Consider the following 17,356-nt stretch of genomic DNA (forward strand, 5'->3'; position numbering starts at 1 on the left):
CTCAATGCTTGTCTTATTAGCACAACCAACCTTTTAGTATTAAAAAAAATAATCTTTTGGTCCATCTTTTGGGGGGGAGCAGTTTGAAGACCAAATTGTAAACTCTAAATCTGATAGACCATCAAATTACAGGTTGGTTGTAATCTGGGAAATATTGACCACATACTTGCTATGAATAGTTCTTTAGGCCATAGGCAAATTTAGGTTTTCTTGCCTTTGGAGTAAAACCTTACCTTGGCGCCCTGTTCTAAACAGCTCAATTGATTTGTGTGATAGCTATGCGACCACTGGTGATGAGAGAATACTTTTGGCACTATTCGTCACTCGATACTCATACGAATAGTAATATATTCAGGATATTCGTTACTTGTCAAGTATTTTGGTATTCGCATCGTGAGTTCAATTCCTCTCTTCACATGTTTGGCGCCTGATTTTCAGCTACAAAACATATGGGGATTGCCTGCCAATCACAGTAATGAAATAGCCTTCTTTGCTACTGGCATTATTGTAATTGACAGGACTAATGAAAAAAAATTACTTGCTGTTCCCCACATATTTGTAGTAACCAGAGCAGGTAAAGTAGATAGCTGTGGACTGGTATTCTCAGGCTGGGAAGATCATAGTTATTGAGCCCTCCCCAGCCTAAAAATAGCAGGCCGCAGCCATTTCTTGTACTTTACCCAGTTTATCCTGATTGCCCTGGTGCAGAGGCAATTGGGGTAATATATGGGGTTGATGTCAGCTGTGAGTTGTCAAAAATCACAGATACCATCAAGCCATGAGTTGGTAATGAAAAGGTGTCTATGAGACCCCACCATCACCAACCCCACCTTACTTACCTGTAAGTAAAAAGCAAAAGAAACACAAGCAGACTTTATTTTAAATAATAAGAAACAAACCCTCTTTTATCAATTTATTAACTCTAAAAGCACCCCTGCAGGTCCGACATATACCACACAATGTCCCACGACGATCCCAGGTCTGCTACATCCAGAAAGTGCAGTGATGGAAAATGCTACCGATCACTGCGGCTTTTGTGAAACACTAAGGGCAGCAGGAGACCCGGCTGTGAGAAGTTGTCAGTGAGATCACTAGAGTTCACAGAGGGGTTCCCACGGTACCAAGTGGGACCACTGGTAAACCGGCTGCTGGATTGCTGGACTGTCGGATTGCGTGACACAGCGGCACAGCAGTCTACCAATCTGGCAGTCAGGTCACCTGAGTTCAGATTCGGGGGCTCCCCGCTGCCTAAAGTGAACTCAGTTAAACCTGCTGCTGGATTGCCAGACTGCTGTCCCACAATTCGACATTTCGGCAATCTGGCAGCTGGTTCAACTGAGTTCACTGACTGCAGCAGGGGAGCCCCCGAGTGTGAAGTCCATTGACCTGACTGCCTTTCTGTCAGACTGTTGTAACGCCGTGTCCCACAATCTGACAGTCTGGCTATCAGGCAATCAGGTCACTAGAGTTAACACTCTGGTGACCTGACTGCCGGATTGCCAGACTGTTGGATTCCAGTGCACAGCAGTTCCGTAATCCGATAGTTACAGTCAAAGCCAGATTAAGGTTGGTGGGGGCCCCTGGGCAGAAAATCTGGTGGGGGGGCCCATAACGTTAACATTTTTAGCCATAACAGTAGAGCGCAGACTGTAGCATTTAGATATAAATCCAATGAACATTTATCTTATCCTGTTCTGCCACATTCAGATTTACAGTACTACAATACAGATACAGTCCAGGATAACTCACAGAAGTCACATATACACAGAAAGTAGAGTTACTCACATATTTTTTATTGATCCCAATGTTAAGGCAGCCAGGGCCGGCTCCAGGTTTTTATGGCCTCCGGGTGAAAGAGTCTCAGTGGACCCCATCCACACACAGACACGCACATACAGGCATACGTACATATACATATTTGAAGACAAATTCAGAAAAATACATATAAACAGACAAATATATGCACAGTCATATACACTGACATACATGCAGACACAGGGCTCGTGCGCACGTTGCGTAATTCCATGCATTTACGCTGCGTATATATCACTGCAGTGCAAATGCATGCGTCCTGCGTCCCGTGCACAATATATGAAGATTGTGCATGATACGTGCGCACGTTGCTCTTATGAACGCAGCGATTTGGGTGCTAAAATGTTGACCCAAATCTGTGCGTTCTTAAAATGAACTTGTCAATTATTCCGTGCGCTATGGATGAAGCTCCCACTCTGCCTATGGTGGGGGCAGCAGCCATAGCACATGAAATTTGCTTTTTTTTGTACAGAAAAACTGTATCCATTATGCAGTGTTTCTGCAGCGATTTGACGCGCACATGTGCTGTCAAATCGCTGCAGAATATTCAGCAGTTACATGCACATGAGCCCTTACAGGTATTAATATGGGGAAGTCGCCAGCAGCCTCACTCACCTCTCCAGCTTGTTTCCATCCAGATCCTTCAGGACATGTGGATGTGTTTCACGATGGCTGTCACTAACAGACATGACTGCACACCGACAGCACTGCTGTATATACATCACAGGAGGGGCTGGGGGCTACAATATATACATTACAGGAGGGGCAGGGGGCATAGACGTTACTGGAGTGGCAAACAGCTCTGGTGGTGTACTCATTACTGGGATGGGTGACACATCGCTCTGGGGACCCATATAATTCTAGGAGGGGGCCGCACAGACTGCTCTAATTCATATATACACACACACACACAGTACTGCTTCTTACAAACACAGCTCTGACACACACACACACACAGCTCTGACACACACACACACAAATACAATGCACCCCATTACTTCATACACAAACACACAATACAATGCACCCCCCATCACCCCCTACACACACACGCACACAAATGCAATGCGCCCCCCATTACTACCCCCCCACACACACACACACACAACACACAATTGCAATGCACCCCCATTACTCCCCCCCCACACACACACACACACACAATGCATCCACCCATTACCCCCTACACACACACACAGACACACACAATGCATACCCCCATCATCCCCTACACACACACACACACACAATGCACCCCTTCACCCACTACACACACACACAATACAATTCACCCCTACACACACACACAATGTACCCCCATCACCCCCTACACACACACACAATACACCCACCCATCACCCCCTACACACACACACACACACACACAATGCACCCCCGTCACCCCCTACACACACACACACAATACATTTCACCCCTACACACACACAATGTACCCCCATCACCCCCCACACACACACAATGCACCCACCCATCACCCCCTACACGCACACACACACACAATGCACCCCCCATCACCCCCTACACACACACACACACAATACAATGCACCCCCCCATCACCCCCTACACACACACACAAACAATGCACCCCCCCATGACCCTCTACACACACACACACACATAATGCACCACCCATCACCCACTAGACACACACACACACACACACACATACACAATACAATGCACCCCCCATCAACACCCCCCACACACACACGCAATACAATGCACCCCCCCATCATCCCCTACACACACACACACAAATGCAATGAGCCCCCCATTACTCCCCACACACACACACACAAATGCAATGCACCCCCCATTACTCCACACACACACACACACACACACACACAATGCATCCACCCATCACCCCCTACACACACACAATACAATTCACCCCTACACACACACAATGTACCCCCATCACCCCCTACACACACACACACAATGCACCCCACATCACCCCCTACACACACACAATACAATGCACCCCCCATCACCCCCTACACACACACACACAATACAATGCACCCCCATCACCCCCTACACACACACACACAAACAATGCACCCCCCATGGCCCTCTACACACACACACACACACAATGCACCCCCCATCACCCCCTAAACACACACACATACACACAATACAATGCACCCCCCATCACCCTCCCCCACACACACACAATGCACCCCCCATTACCCTCTACACACACACACACACACACACCATGCACCCCCATTACACCCTCCCCACACTCAATACAATGCACCCTCCATTACCCCTCCCGCCACACACAATACAATGCAACTCTCATCACCCCCTACACACACAAATTACACTGCCTCATCCCTACACACTTCTGCCTCCCCACCTCTCTCGGAATACAGTACTCACCCTCTGCCTGTCACAAAGCTGTGTTCCTTCACAAATGTTCCCCGTTATGTGTCCTCAGCCCCTCTCCACTCATCCCCATTAATTAAACCTGTCTCTTCAGCTCCTTCATGGAGTGCTTACCGCTTCCTGATGTCCCCTGTGTTGTGCCCGCAGCACTGTGATGACGTCAGCAAGGTGCTGATCTCATCACGATGCTGCACGTCGGGGGCGGGGCCCAGTCCCGGCGCGCTGTTCAAATGTATTTATATCTCAAAGATGCAAATACATTTGAATAGGAAGGAGGAAGCTGCGGTCACTGGCACCGGCTCTTCTGCGCTCCTCTGCAATGTGTTCATGCCGGGCACACAGCAGAGCCGGCACAGAACAGCACTGCCTCCTGCTCCTGCTGCAGCTAGTGTGCCCAGCATGTACACACTGCTGAGGAGCGTGGCGGTGACAGCAGATACAGCGGCCCACTACAGGCACCGGCTCACTACACCGTGCCCCTGCTTCTAGGTGGGGGCAGCTGCCCCCCCCCCCGCCCCTTGCTGGGTACGCCCATGACGGCCGCAGCACATAGCAGGAAGCTCATTGGCATTGTTTTCGCGTCTTAAAGACGCAGATACAAATAAATGGCGGTGCGGGTGGTGTCTTTATGGAGGGGGAGAGGGTGTGAAGAAAAAAAAAATGCTGACAGCTGCCTAGTGGCAAGTTTGGCCCTGGTGGTGGGGGCCCCCTTAGAAGCTCTTTTGGTGGGGGCCCCGGGGCTGGAGTCCCGCCTGCCCCACCTATAATCCGGCCCTGGTTACAGTCGCCGAGTCTCGTGGCAGCTGTCAACCTGGTAACTTTAAAGGAGCTTTTAAAAGTTGATTATTGCATGCAAAATACATGGGTCACCATAGTATATATACGATTAAATACAAAAGCAATTTAATCAGGGTAAAACAGAGAGAAGAGGAAACAACGGCACAAATATTCCCTACATGGTAAGTGTAAACAGCAGACCACTCCAATTATCTTTACTCCTGTAAAAAGAACATATACTAACTCCACTTAATGTGAAACAGGAGATAAAGATAACAATACCAGAAAAAGGTGAGCTCACCAAGGATGCAGAATAGCGAAAATTATATAGTATTTGTGTCGCCCAGGGATAGGGGGTACTCAGATCCGGGCCAAGGGGTCACTTCTGAAGGTATTACGGTGGCGTGGCCCGGTCTGTGGTCCCAGGCACCACAACAAAAGAGGCATTATATACAGGGGAGATTTGGTAGTCTATGTTCTGTGACGCCACCCGTGGTGTGCGGTGAGGTAATGGAGCACCGCCGCTGCCGGTCACAGGATCCCGGGGATGGTAATGGGCAAACAGGTGGGGATTTTCCCTCCACGGGTAGGGTGTTGATGTCCCGGGACCCCGGTGTGATGGATTGGGGAGTAACGGGTGCAGTCCACGGCTTGGACCGGGTGGTGCAGGAGTACTCACAGTATAAGGCAATAACTGACATGAGTCCAAGAATTAACCAAGTGGCTGGTAACTGGTGCCCACGGCTGCTGTGAGGACGGGTCCCACAACCGTGTATGTGATTCGGGTGTTTTTCTCCTGCCTGGTGTCTGTGTCTGCTCTGTACACGGGAAGCGGCTGGCCTATTCCTGAGGCCCTCACTGCCACTTCTAGCCCCACACAGGGGCTGCTTCCAGCCCTCTCTCCTCCTGCAGACTCACTTAAATTACACTCTGCTCTCCCCAAGCTCCTCTCTCCCCCTCCCCTTGTCCTGAGGAGGGGGCGAATGGGGCCTGATTGGCTGGTGTGTATTGGTGTGGGAAACTCCCCAAGGAAGAGTGAGCTTTGCACCATAAAGATGTATGCAGACCTCTGTGACACCCTGGTTTTTCCAGGATGGCACATAGCTGCCAAGCAGCAAAAAACTAGTGGAACTAACATTCAAAAGCCACACAGAATATATAAAAAAAAGCCTAAATAGGCGTGCAAGCACCCACTGATTAAAGGGAACCTGTCATCAGAAATTTAGCTATCCACCTAAAAGTTTCCCCCTCTGCAGCTCCTGGGCTGCATTCTAGCAAGGTTCCTGTAGTTTTTCTTGCCCCTTTTAGCCCAAAATAAACACTTTATAAAGTAGTACCTGCTCGTATGTAAATTTTCTCATTTTTCCATGTGGGCGGTCTGTCTGGTGTCTGTGCCTGTCCTCCTACCGATTTACGCCCCCCCCAGAACGCAGAATTTCAAACCTCAAGACGCCGCCCCTGGGCGCCTGAGGTCCTGCGCATGCGCTCTGCTACCGTAGCGGGACAGTGCACAGCGTGCACGTGTGACCGCTGGTGACGGTATGCGCAGGCACGATGTTATGGGCGGCGCTGTGAGTGTCCTCAGCAAGTGCTGCCCATAACCTCGTGACCGCACTTTCCTCTCTTCCTCCATCGTTCTGCGCCAGCGCTCGCTGGCGCGGTGACCCGACGTCACCTCCTCCCATCTTGCCCTGCAGCAGGAAATAGATGGGAGGAGGTGACGTCGGGTTCATGGGTGCATCAGGGACACCATTGCATCAATTTTGGGTGCCAGATCTGCAGTCAGGCAGGGACAAATAAGGGTCAGGTTTAGTGAACTCTTAGCCTGTTTATGGTCCATTGATTAGATGTCCCTGTATTTGTCCTTCCTTGTGTGGATAAGGATGCAGTGGAAAAAGAAACATAACTTCCATGGCCACAAGCATTTGTCCACACATTGGTCATTCAGTGGACATTTCAATTAACTGCATTGGTAAGGGCACGGAGGATTTTATAAGACATGTTCTGGTGTAGGGCAAAAAACGGTGGCTAGGGACTGAGTACAGAAGGCCAGCTGTCGCCATGAGGTTATGGAAAGCCTCAGTGGCCACAAGCCTAAATAGCAACATTTCCAGGGCAAGCAGTCTGTAAATATGCCTGTGTAGCGTTTGGTCCTGTGGATTCTTGGGTGCTTGTTTGACTGGCTGTGTATTTTTGTTTGCATGTCAAGGCTTGGGTTAGGGATACCTGAATGCTGGATGGGGGGAAAAAAACCCGACGTTTGGTGTTGTTTTTGGTTGTCACGGTGGCATGGCCTGGTTTCATGACCCCGGCAGTGTCAATAAAGATGGGGATGGGGATGATGGGAGTTGTTATTCATGACGCCACCTGTGGTATGCGGCCAGGTATTAGCTGCCATTGCGGAAAGTCTCCTTCTTCTGAGGCAGATGGTGACGCAGCTCGGGTGTTGCATCTCTCCACAGGTAGATCTAGGCCCCAGGGAGGATGCTGGGAGTAGTAGTCGCCTATGGCATAGGGGCGCGATGTTGAGAGTGCCGGCAGTGATGGGACGACACCGAGGGTGCAGTTCAAGTGTTTTTACTCACCGATAACACATTGCCGTTGGCGTGACGGGCTGCGATGTAATGGGCTTCAGCCGATCACGGATACTTTGGAGGTTGAAGCCGGTGTTTCCTTCTGTGCGTCATCTTTCGACGATTTCCCTCCAACCAAGCTCCTGGGCTGTGGAACGGGTCACGGGGGCCTTCCGCACTCCCTGTGAGCCCTGGGATTCCCCTTCTTCCTAACAACCCGGGTCAAGCCTTCAGCTCCAGACCACGGGCCCCTGACTATCCATGTCCGTGCTTACTTGTCTGTTCCTGAGTCCGACCTGAGTCAGAAGCTGTCTGGTGCTCACTCCCCACTCCTGGTGCTTGATGCAACTGTCGGAGACTGACTGTGTGTGTGTGATGGCTCCTAACTCCCCTGTTGGTGCCCCACCTCCCGGGTTCCTGAACTAGTGGGCAAGAGGTCCCATGCCTCGTGATTGTCACCCCCGCACCTACCTACCCTAGCCCAGTCCCAGTGGAAGAGCTCCTGTGTTATGTAATATATGAGTGTATAGTTGGTGGTTTACTGGTGCCGACCTCCTCTGTATCCGAAATGAAAACTGCACCTCAGGTTAGGTGCAGTACCCTGTGGCGCCTGAAGCTTCAGGGGCGCCACATCCCCACTCAATCCAAGAATACAGAACAGCAGCACACTTCAATCATGAAAGTTTTCTTCTTTTAATAATCCAGGTATGAGAAAAATAGCAACCACGATAATCGTGGAACCAGGGGGAGAGGGTACAAACAGAAGCACTGATCCGGACGACGGTTGTTTCTCGTGGACATGATTGAAGTGTGCCACTGTTCTTCTGTATTCTTGGATTACCGCTTTACCCATCACTGTGTTTTGACAAGCAGAGCACCTGCAGTCTCATCCAGCAAGTCCGACAGAGCAGTCGGGATCGCAGTGATGATATAGGTAATAGCCATATAGATGTCCCCATACTGTAAGGACATAGTTAAGTGACTCCATGTATAAATTCCTCCATGGATACTATCAGGCAATATAGTTTAGAAGGGCAGCAGCTGTATAATCAATTATAGATTTAATGCCATTTACAGAATTTCATACTTACCGGACGGTAATTATCATTGTTTTATTTTGATGATGGTCAGCAAATTGTGAGTCATAGAAACAGAGTAAGCCTTGCCACGATACGTCAACCTAAAAATAAAGGTATGACTAGTCCGTAAATCCCAAGTCGCAGGGCAATGACGGAGGGGTCTCAAATCCGGATAGATAATATTAATTTGAAAATTATAGATTCCTATTAAATGACAAGTGGAGCACATCAGGTCGGCCTGATTCGTCCCATAGCGCCCATGAAGGGGGAGAAATTTAGAGAAAGGGGGAATATGTCAGTCTATCATTTAGACCCATTGGGGCTTGTGTCTTAAGGTAGTAGATCCACCGACATTCTCTCTGTAAGATCCTTTTGTCAAGGTCGCCCCCCCTAGGACCAGATCCAGATTTTATGACTTCAAGGATGACAAAGGAGATTGATCTACTATCGCCCTGATGGAACTCCCAGACATGCCGGGCCAGGGGGGTATCCCTTTTGTGCTTGATATCCCCCAAATGTTCCCCAACACGCCTGCGTAATTCCCTTGTGGTCTTACCCACATAGTTCAACGGGCATTTACCCGTGGCCATATAAACCACCCCACTGGTCTTACAGTTAGAGAAATCTCTAAAAGAGAATTTTCTGCCTGTACTGGTGCTAAGGAACACATTCGATGGCAAGATCCAGTTGCAATACTTACAATCTCCACATCGGAAACACCCAATGGGTCTTCTATCTAGCCAAGTGCCTGGGGGAGTTGGTCTCTGGTAGTGGTTGTGGACCAATTGGTCCCTGAGTGAACCTCCATGTCTATATGTAATGGAGGGGCGAGGAGAAATGTTATCACGAATATCTGGATCTGCCAGTAGGAACCCCCAATGTTTTCGAAGTATGCCATAAATCTTCTCTGACTGGCAATCAAAGGTGCCTATAACTCTGATGATATCTTCACTTTGCTCTTTCACCTTCGGTAAAAGAAGGGATTCCCTGTCACTGTTGAGGGCATGATTAAAGGCTCCTCGTAGAACCGCATCGGGGTAACCCCTTTTTCGAAACCGATCTCGTAGATCTATTGATTGAATGAAGAAATCTTTTTTATTGGAGCAGTTTCTCCTCATACGGAGGTACTGTCCCTTCGGAATACCTCGCTTGAGGGGGACTGGATGAAAGCTATCCCAACTCAAAAGGCTGTTGATTGAGGTGGGTTTCCTGTGTGTTCTAGAGGATTAATGCCCAAGGCCATCAACAGTAAATGAGATATCTAGAAAAGAAAGTGATGATGCATGAATCTCACTCGTAAATGCCAAGCCAAAGTCATTGATGTTTATCTCCCTGATGAACTGATGAAAATCATCTTTACTTCCTGACCAAATAATAAAAATGTCATCGATGAATCTCCCCCAAAAGAAAATCAATAGGACCCACCAGGGGGAGTCATCGGAAAAAATTACGCTTTCCTCCCACCAGCCCAGGAGCAAGTTGGCATACGATGGGGCACAAGAAATCCCCATTGCGGTGCCCCTGAGCTGATGGAAGTACTTACTGTCAAAAATGAAATAATTATGGGTCAGGATGTATGTCAAAAGTTCTAGTACCAAGTTGTTATGGGCGTGGAGATAGACTGCCCTGGAACATAAGAAATGTTGTACTGCATCTACACCTTTTTGATGAGGTATGGAGCTATATAACGCCTCCACGTCTATAGATGCCAAGAGCATTTCAGCTTCCACAGTTACCCCATCAATTTTAGAAATTAGATTAGAGGTATCACGGATATAGGATGGGAGGGTAAGAACAAAAGGTTTGAGGATCTCGACAATGTAGATCCCTACATTCTGGGTGATGGACCCCATTCCAGAGACAATAGGGCACCCCTTAAGTGGGGGGTACCCCTTGTGAATTTTTGGGAGTGTATAGAAAGTTGCTGTTGTGGGTCTAGTTGGTAACACAAACTCATATTCATTTTTGGAGATCAGATGTACCTCAAGAGCTCGATCTAGGATACCCGTAAGTTCTATTAAAAAAGGGCCTGTTGGATCGGACTTTAATATCTCATAGGTAGTCTTATCATCCAAAAGAGACTGCCACATACTCCTATAAGGTCCATGATCCACCACCACAAGGTTTCCTCCTTTGTCCGAAGGCTTTACAATTATATTTTGATTGTTTTTAAGTATACGCAAAGCCTCCCTTTCATCTTCATTGAGATTATATATGTCCATATCCCGTGAATTTTGGCAATATCATCCTTGACCACTTTAAAAAAAATGTCAATACTTGATAAATCATTAGATGGCGGTAATCTCTGGCTCTTGTTTTTAAGTCCCGTGAAGGGTCCCAACCTCTATCCCGCTCACCCTCTTCCAGGAACTCAGTCAGTTTATTGACACACTCCAGGTCTGAAACATCAATCCCCAGTTGTTCACACCTCTCTTGATCGTTACTTTTAAAAAAAAAATTCCACTTCAATTTTCTACAGAAAAGGTTAATGTCCTTTGTCCATAAAAAATTATCAAAAGATTGTGTAGGTACAAAGGACAAACCCCTTCTGAGGACTGATAGCATATCGGTCGTGAGTACGTGTGAGGAGAGATTTATCACATGTGTGTCATTTATGTCCTTTGATTGGATTGATCCCAACTCCTGAGATTGTAGGAGTTGGGAACTTCCTTTTCTAAAAAAGAGGGAACAGCAGACATAGAAGATGTATAGGATGAGGTAGGGTCTGTGGAAGTCTATGGTAGACCTTGGAAAGTTCTTGACTCTGAATTTAGGCCATAAGAGGTGTGGCTTCCCCTTTGGTTGCACCATCTCTGTCTCCATGGTGGCCTGTTAGTATGCCCCATTCCTCTACTACGATCACCAAAAAAGGACGGGCCTGCCCTTTCTGTATCTGAAATTTCCTGGTCAGAAGAAGATACGTCTGTATATAATTTCGGTTCGATGGATACAGTAAAGTTATATGCTCTCTTATCTCTGAAATCGTTAAAATCATGCAGAAATTGTTTGTGTTTGCGTTTTTTCAGAGTAGCTTGATATTTTTCGATGTTATTCTGTAAAGAGACCCCTTTTCTGCCAAAGTCAGGGTCACTTTTCAGTTCCAGGGCCTTTTTCCTCAACGTGTCTAATTTAATCAAAGAATCGTTATAATTTAATTTTTCTTTGTCCAGGAGTAGTTGCATAAACCTTAGCGAGGATGCTACCGATTCCCTCTCCCAATTGGAAAGGAACTCAGGATCATGTAATCTGGGGGCGGGATTAATGTTTATCCTAAACCCCCTAGGAACAATATTTTGTTTGATATAATTCTCTAGGGCTTTTACTTCCCACCAGGCCTTCAAATTTTCTGAATAGAGGTCCTGAAGTTCTTTAACCCCTTAACGACCCATGACGTACTGGGTACGGCAGGCGGCGGCGATCCGCGCACATATCAGCTGTTATCAACAGCTGACATGTGTGCCTGCTAGCCGCGGGTGGAATTGCTTCCACCCGCGGCCATTAACCCCTTACATTTCGCTGCCAAAATCTGGCAGCGATATGTATATGGGTGCCGCCATCACAGTCACTTACCCCGCCCCCACCGGAAGTCACGTGACATGATCACGTGACTTTTGGCAGTTGCCAAGGTAGCACAGGGTCATGTGATGATGCCTGTAGCTAACATGACTCACTTCCTCTCAATGCCGGAATACAGCCGGCATTGAAAGTGAAGCTGCAAATCTGCAGTTCTCAGCTCTGTAGCTGAGATCTGCAAATAGTGCAAAGCGATCAGATTGCTGATCACTATAGCCCTCTAGGGGGACTAGTAAAATAAAAAAAAAAGTAAAAAAAAAAGTTTTAAAAAATTTAAAAAAAATAAAAAAACCTAAAAGTTCAAATCACCCCCCTTTCACCCCATTTAAAATTAAAGGGTTAAAAAAATAAAAAATACACACATATTTGGTATCGCCACGTTCAGAAATGCCCGATCTATAAAAATATAAAATCAATGAATCTGATCAGTAAACGGCGTAGCGGCAAAAAAATTCCAAACACCAAAATTACGTTTTTTGGTCGCCGCAAATTTTGCGCAAAATGCAATAACAGGCGATCAAAACCTAGCATCTGCGCAAAAATGGGACCGTTAAAAACGTCAGGTCGAGACGCCATCAAATGAGCCATCACTGAGCCTCAAATCCTGAAAAATGAGAATGCTACGGGTTTTGGAAAATGGCGCAAAACGTGCGCCACGTTTTTTGGACAAGCTTGTGAATTTTTTTAACCCCTTAGATACAAGTAAACCTATACATGTTTGGTGTCTACAAACTCGCACTGATCTGAGGCATCACATAGATACCACAGTTTTACAATATAGTGAACACACTGAATAAACTATCCCAAAAACTATTGTACGATCACACTTTTTTTGCAATTTTTCCGCTCTTGGAATTTTTTTTCCGTTTTCCAGTACACTATATGGTAAAACTTATGGTTTCATTTAAAAGTACAGCTCATCCCACAAAAAAACAAGCCCTCATATGGCAAGATTGATGGAAAAATAAAAAAGTTACGCCTCTCGAAAGAAGGGGAGCAAAAAACAAAAACGCATAAACGGAAAGTGTCTGGGGGCTGAAGGGGTTAAAGACGCTCCTTAACGTTGGAGAATTTGATCCTGAGTTACTGTCCTCAGTGGAGAATGCTTGAACTGCATCCTCAAGCCAGTTATCTGCCCCGACAGATCCCACCATAGAAAAATTCAAGAAAAGCCAATAGTAATATGACTGATTTGAGTTCAAAAAGTGCAAAACAAAAAAACCTCAAATTCATTAAAACACAATTTTATTGGTATATATTAAAATTGATTGACACTCACTAATTGTGAACACACACAAGGGCAATAGACAAGATAGGAGGGGGAGGAGCTAAATGTATGGGGTCCCTATAGTACCCTATGTGACCTTGCTTCTATCTGTCAACGGAGGGTATGACGCCGTAACTGTCTTGGGCGCCCCCGTTACACGTCGACTAACCCTCTCTATGCCCTGGATAATTAGTGAATTAAAATAATAATTACACTATGGACGGCCATATAGTAGTATTGGAATGTATGAAGTGCAAAATGTTTGTATACTCACACTATTCAATAGATAATCACTTCCAATCAGAAAAATGAAATCAAAACAGGACAGCATCAATTGCTCAGCCCCAATGTGGGCACGCAACTATAGAGAAATAAGTACTCAGTACAGGATACAAAATCTACATTGATATAGTAGAAAATCACATTAACATAATGGAGACATCAATTCCATCAGTCAGTTTTTTTCCCTTGTCCTGATATAATACGCCAATCCTACATGTATATAGTATAAAAATCACAATTGCACAAAGTAGCACAGCACAGTCTCAAATAGAGTGATATCGATACCTATAATGTAGTGCTTTAAAGGAAATTGTGCAGGTCATTTTAAGAGCAGAAAATAAGGGTATAAATAAACCCCACAGGGAAAATAAGAAGTGGTTACTTCCCTTTAGTAGAGTGTTCTATGTTGCCTCTGTGGAAATCCAAGCCTTGTTGACTTTTAAAAGATTATGCCTGTCTATATTTTCCTATGACAGGCAGCTGTACTTATCTGGTATGATGGCCTTCGTGACACTAAAAACTCATTCAGACAAGACACTAGCAGCAGGGCAGGCTAGCACCTCCAAGGCATAGAATGAAAGTTCACGCCATGTGTCCAGCTTGGAGGACACCCAATAGTAATATGGAATTTAGGAATCACAGAGGATGGGTACTCCTTCACCATCTTCATCAACTTCAACCTCCTATTCAGAGTAACCTGCACAGCTGTCCTTTGGTGCTGGGATGGTTTGATGAAACAGTCCCAGACCTTGGACATTATGCCCCTGCCTGTGTTGCACCTGGTGTGTGTGTATACTACCCCACGGGACCTGCAGGGCTTACTGGTCACCAAGCCAGTGGTTTTGTGGGGTTGCTGTAAATGGCCTGACCTGGCTTCGTGGCCCTGTCAGCTACAGGCAAAGAGAGTCCAAGGTGGGATGGGGGGTTTGCTTTGCAGAACCACCCGTGGTGCGTAGTCAGGGATTAGCTGCCGCTGCGAGATGTCGCTCTCCTCCAGGGCTGATGTTACCGCAGCTGAGATAGTCCAGCTCCCCACAGGTGGAGCGACCCCCGGGGAGGACAGTGGTGATGGGGGAAGGGACATTAGCATGGGGCGGCGGTGCCGGTAAATCAGAGTTTCCCCCAGGGGCTGCGGTTCCAGGTGTTTTACTCACAGTTCATGTGCTGCACCCGCAGAGTGCCAGTCATCGCTGTGAAGTGCCCCAGCCGATTGCGGATTACTTAGAAGTCACCACCGGTGTTGTGAAGCATGCAAGACCTTCCTCCTTGCGCCTTGTAGTGTGGATCCTCGTGGTGTGAAGCTACTTGGGGACCCCAGTGTCCTTGACTTTAGTTGCCATCCCATACTCAGGCAGCGCAAAACTTGTTATGGACCCAACCGTGGCCGTGGCTCCTGTCTCTATATGCTGCTATGCCCAAGGATCTCTGTAGTGGGCGATGGGACGTGAAGTCCCCCTTTCCTGCAGATTCTGGTAGTCCATCGTGAAGTATGTTCTACCCTAGGGTTTCTGCACCCTGTGTGGCGTCGATCTCGAAGGGGCTGTTGGAGCTCATCCTCTAGCTCCCGTATGAACTCCTCTGTCTCACAGCTCCACCCGGTAGTCTCCTGCTTTTCTCTCAGTCTTCCTGGCACCCAGTAGGCCCCCTCAGCATCACCCCAGAGGCCTTGCTTTTCTCTGCCTCAATCTGTTCTCTCTTCTGCGTCCAAACTGTTCTCAAGTCAAACTCATTTTGAAGTGAAACTAAGTATGTTCACTCACTTCCCAGGCAGCCTCCACCTTTCGGATGACTCACCAGTGCTGGGGAAATACCTGTTGCTATGGTGCCCACCTTTGTTGTGTAAGTGAAAACCCGTAGTTAACCTCTTCTTACCCAGGATGAGCATTGCATCTCAAGTCAGATACAATTCACTGTGGCGACTGAAGCCTCAGGTGCACCACATGTGCGTGTGTCCCTCCTTGATCCTTGATTGTCCAAAGAGGTGGTAGCTCTGCGGCCAGTATTGTCTGGGGGCAATTTTTTGAGAAAGTTCAACAAAGATCTCTTGATATTGTTGCACTTTATCAGCCCTTTCTGACACCAGAAGGATAGATGGAAATTTCTCCTTGTACTGTGGGTCGAGAAAGGTGCACAACCAGTAAATTGTGGGGGTCAAAATGCATTTCATGCAAGGGTTTGGGGAAAGGCAGTAGGACATGAAATCTTCCATGTATGCCAGACTACCAAGAGGCAACCTTTTCCCCCACCGGGATGAAAACTATCCATCATCTCGTCCTCCCCCCTACCTTTCCTCCTCCTGCTTCCCCTCTTTAGGCCATTCATGCTGAACAGACAAGAAGCTGCTGGTGGTAGTCCCCTATGTATTGCAGACAAGCAATTTCTGTTCGTCCTCCTCATCAGCATACTCCTGATTAAAACCCATTTTGGTCTAAAAAGCTTGGGATGAGGCTGAACTGGGTGGTATCATCCAGTGTAATTTCTTGCTAGATATCCACCTATTTGACACGCAAAGCTTCCTCTTTCAGAGTGAGCAGCGAGCGTTTCAGTAGACACAGCAGAGGGAGGGAGGGTTAGGCTGATTATGGTGTCATCGTCGTTTATCATCTTGGTGGAGTCCTCCAAGTTTTGGAGCATATTACCGATGTCAGACATCCATGCCAAATGTGTTTGAAGAGAAAAGGAGGGGCGCACTGCCGAAAATAGTAAATAATAATAACCCGTGCAGTAAAGAGGCCATAATCATGAAAGGGAGAAAGTACTGCACATAAACGGGGCGCACACCCAAATAATTACATAAAAAGTATAACCTTTATTGTGACAAAGATTAAAACCTTTATTGTGACAAAGATTAAAACCTTTATTGTGACAAAGATTAAATTTCTTTTCCTGAGGAAGTCACTTTTTGCGGCGATACTCGTGGGTATCACCCACGGGATCTCTTATCCCCCTCCCCGCTTGTCCGTCTCTTCTCACAAAGTGGTTTCCATCTATGGATCACATATGGAGGCTCTCTGGCCTTTGTATCATGACCTCTTGACTACAGATCTCAACTTATTCTAAAAATTGCAGGGTAATTGTAGTATCTTTTGGTGAGTTATTTGTTATAACCATATCTCTTCCTGTGAGTAGTCCATCCATTTATTCTTATCCAATATTTATCCATTGATGTTGATATTTCTGTATACTCCTATCTGTTACATCTTGTGGCTCTCCTCTTGCAAGGAATGAGGTGGTCCCCCATTCCTTGTCTACCGCGAGCCCTCTTGCTCAGCAGCGCCAAAGGCCTGGGAGACTGCAGGAGTTTCCTCCTCCTAGATGCAGCAGAAGGGTGACACCTAGTGGTTTATTCCTTGTAAGGAATGGAGTGGTCTCCCATCCCTTGCCTGCCGCGTGCTCTCCTGCTCGGCATCGCAGAGGGTCGGAGTGGTTGCACAGTGTGCAAAGGACAGATGCTCAGGGAAGCAGCAAGACTTCCCTTAGCTCTGCACATTGTGAAACCGAAGATCCCGCCTTTATGACCCAGAGGCAGGAGGTTGAGCATGTGCCCCACGTGACGTCTTCTGATTCGCT

Source organism: Anomaloglossus baeobatrachus, chromosome 2 (assembly GCF_048569485.1).
Source record: "Anomaloglossus baeobatrachus isolate aAnoBae1 chromosome 2, aAnoBae1.hap1, whole genome shotgun sequence".
Classification (NCBI taxonomy): domain Eukaryota; kingdom Metazoa; phylum Chordata; class Amphibia; order Anura; family Aromobatidae; genus Anomaloglossus; species Anomaloglossus baeobatrachus.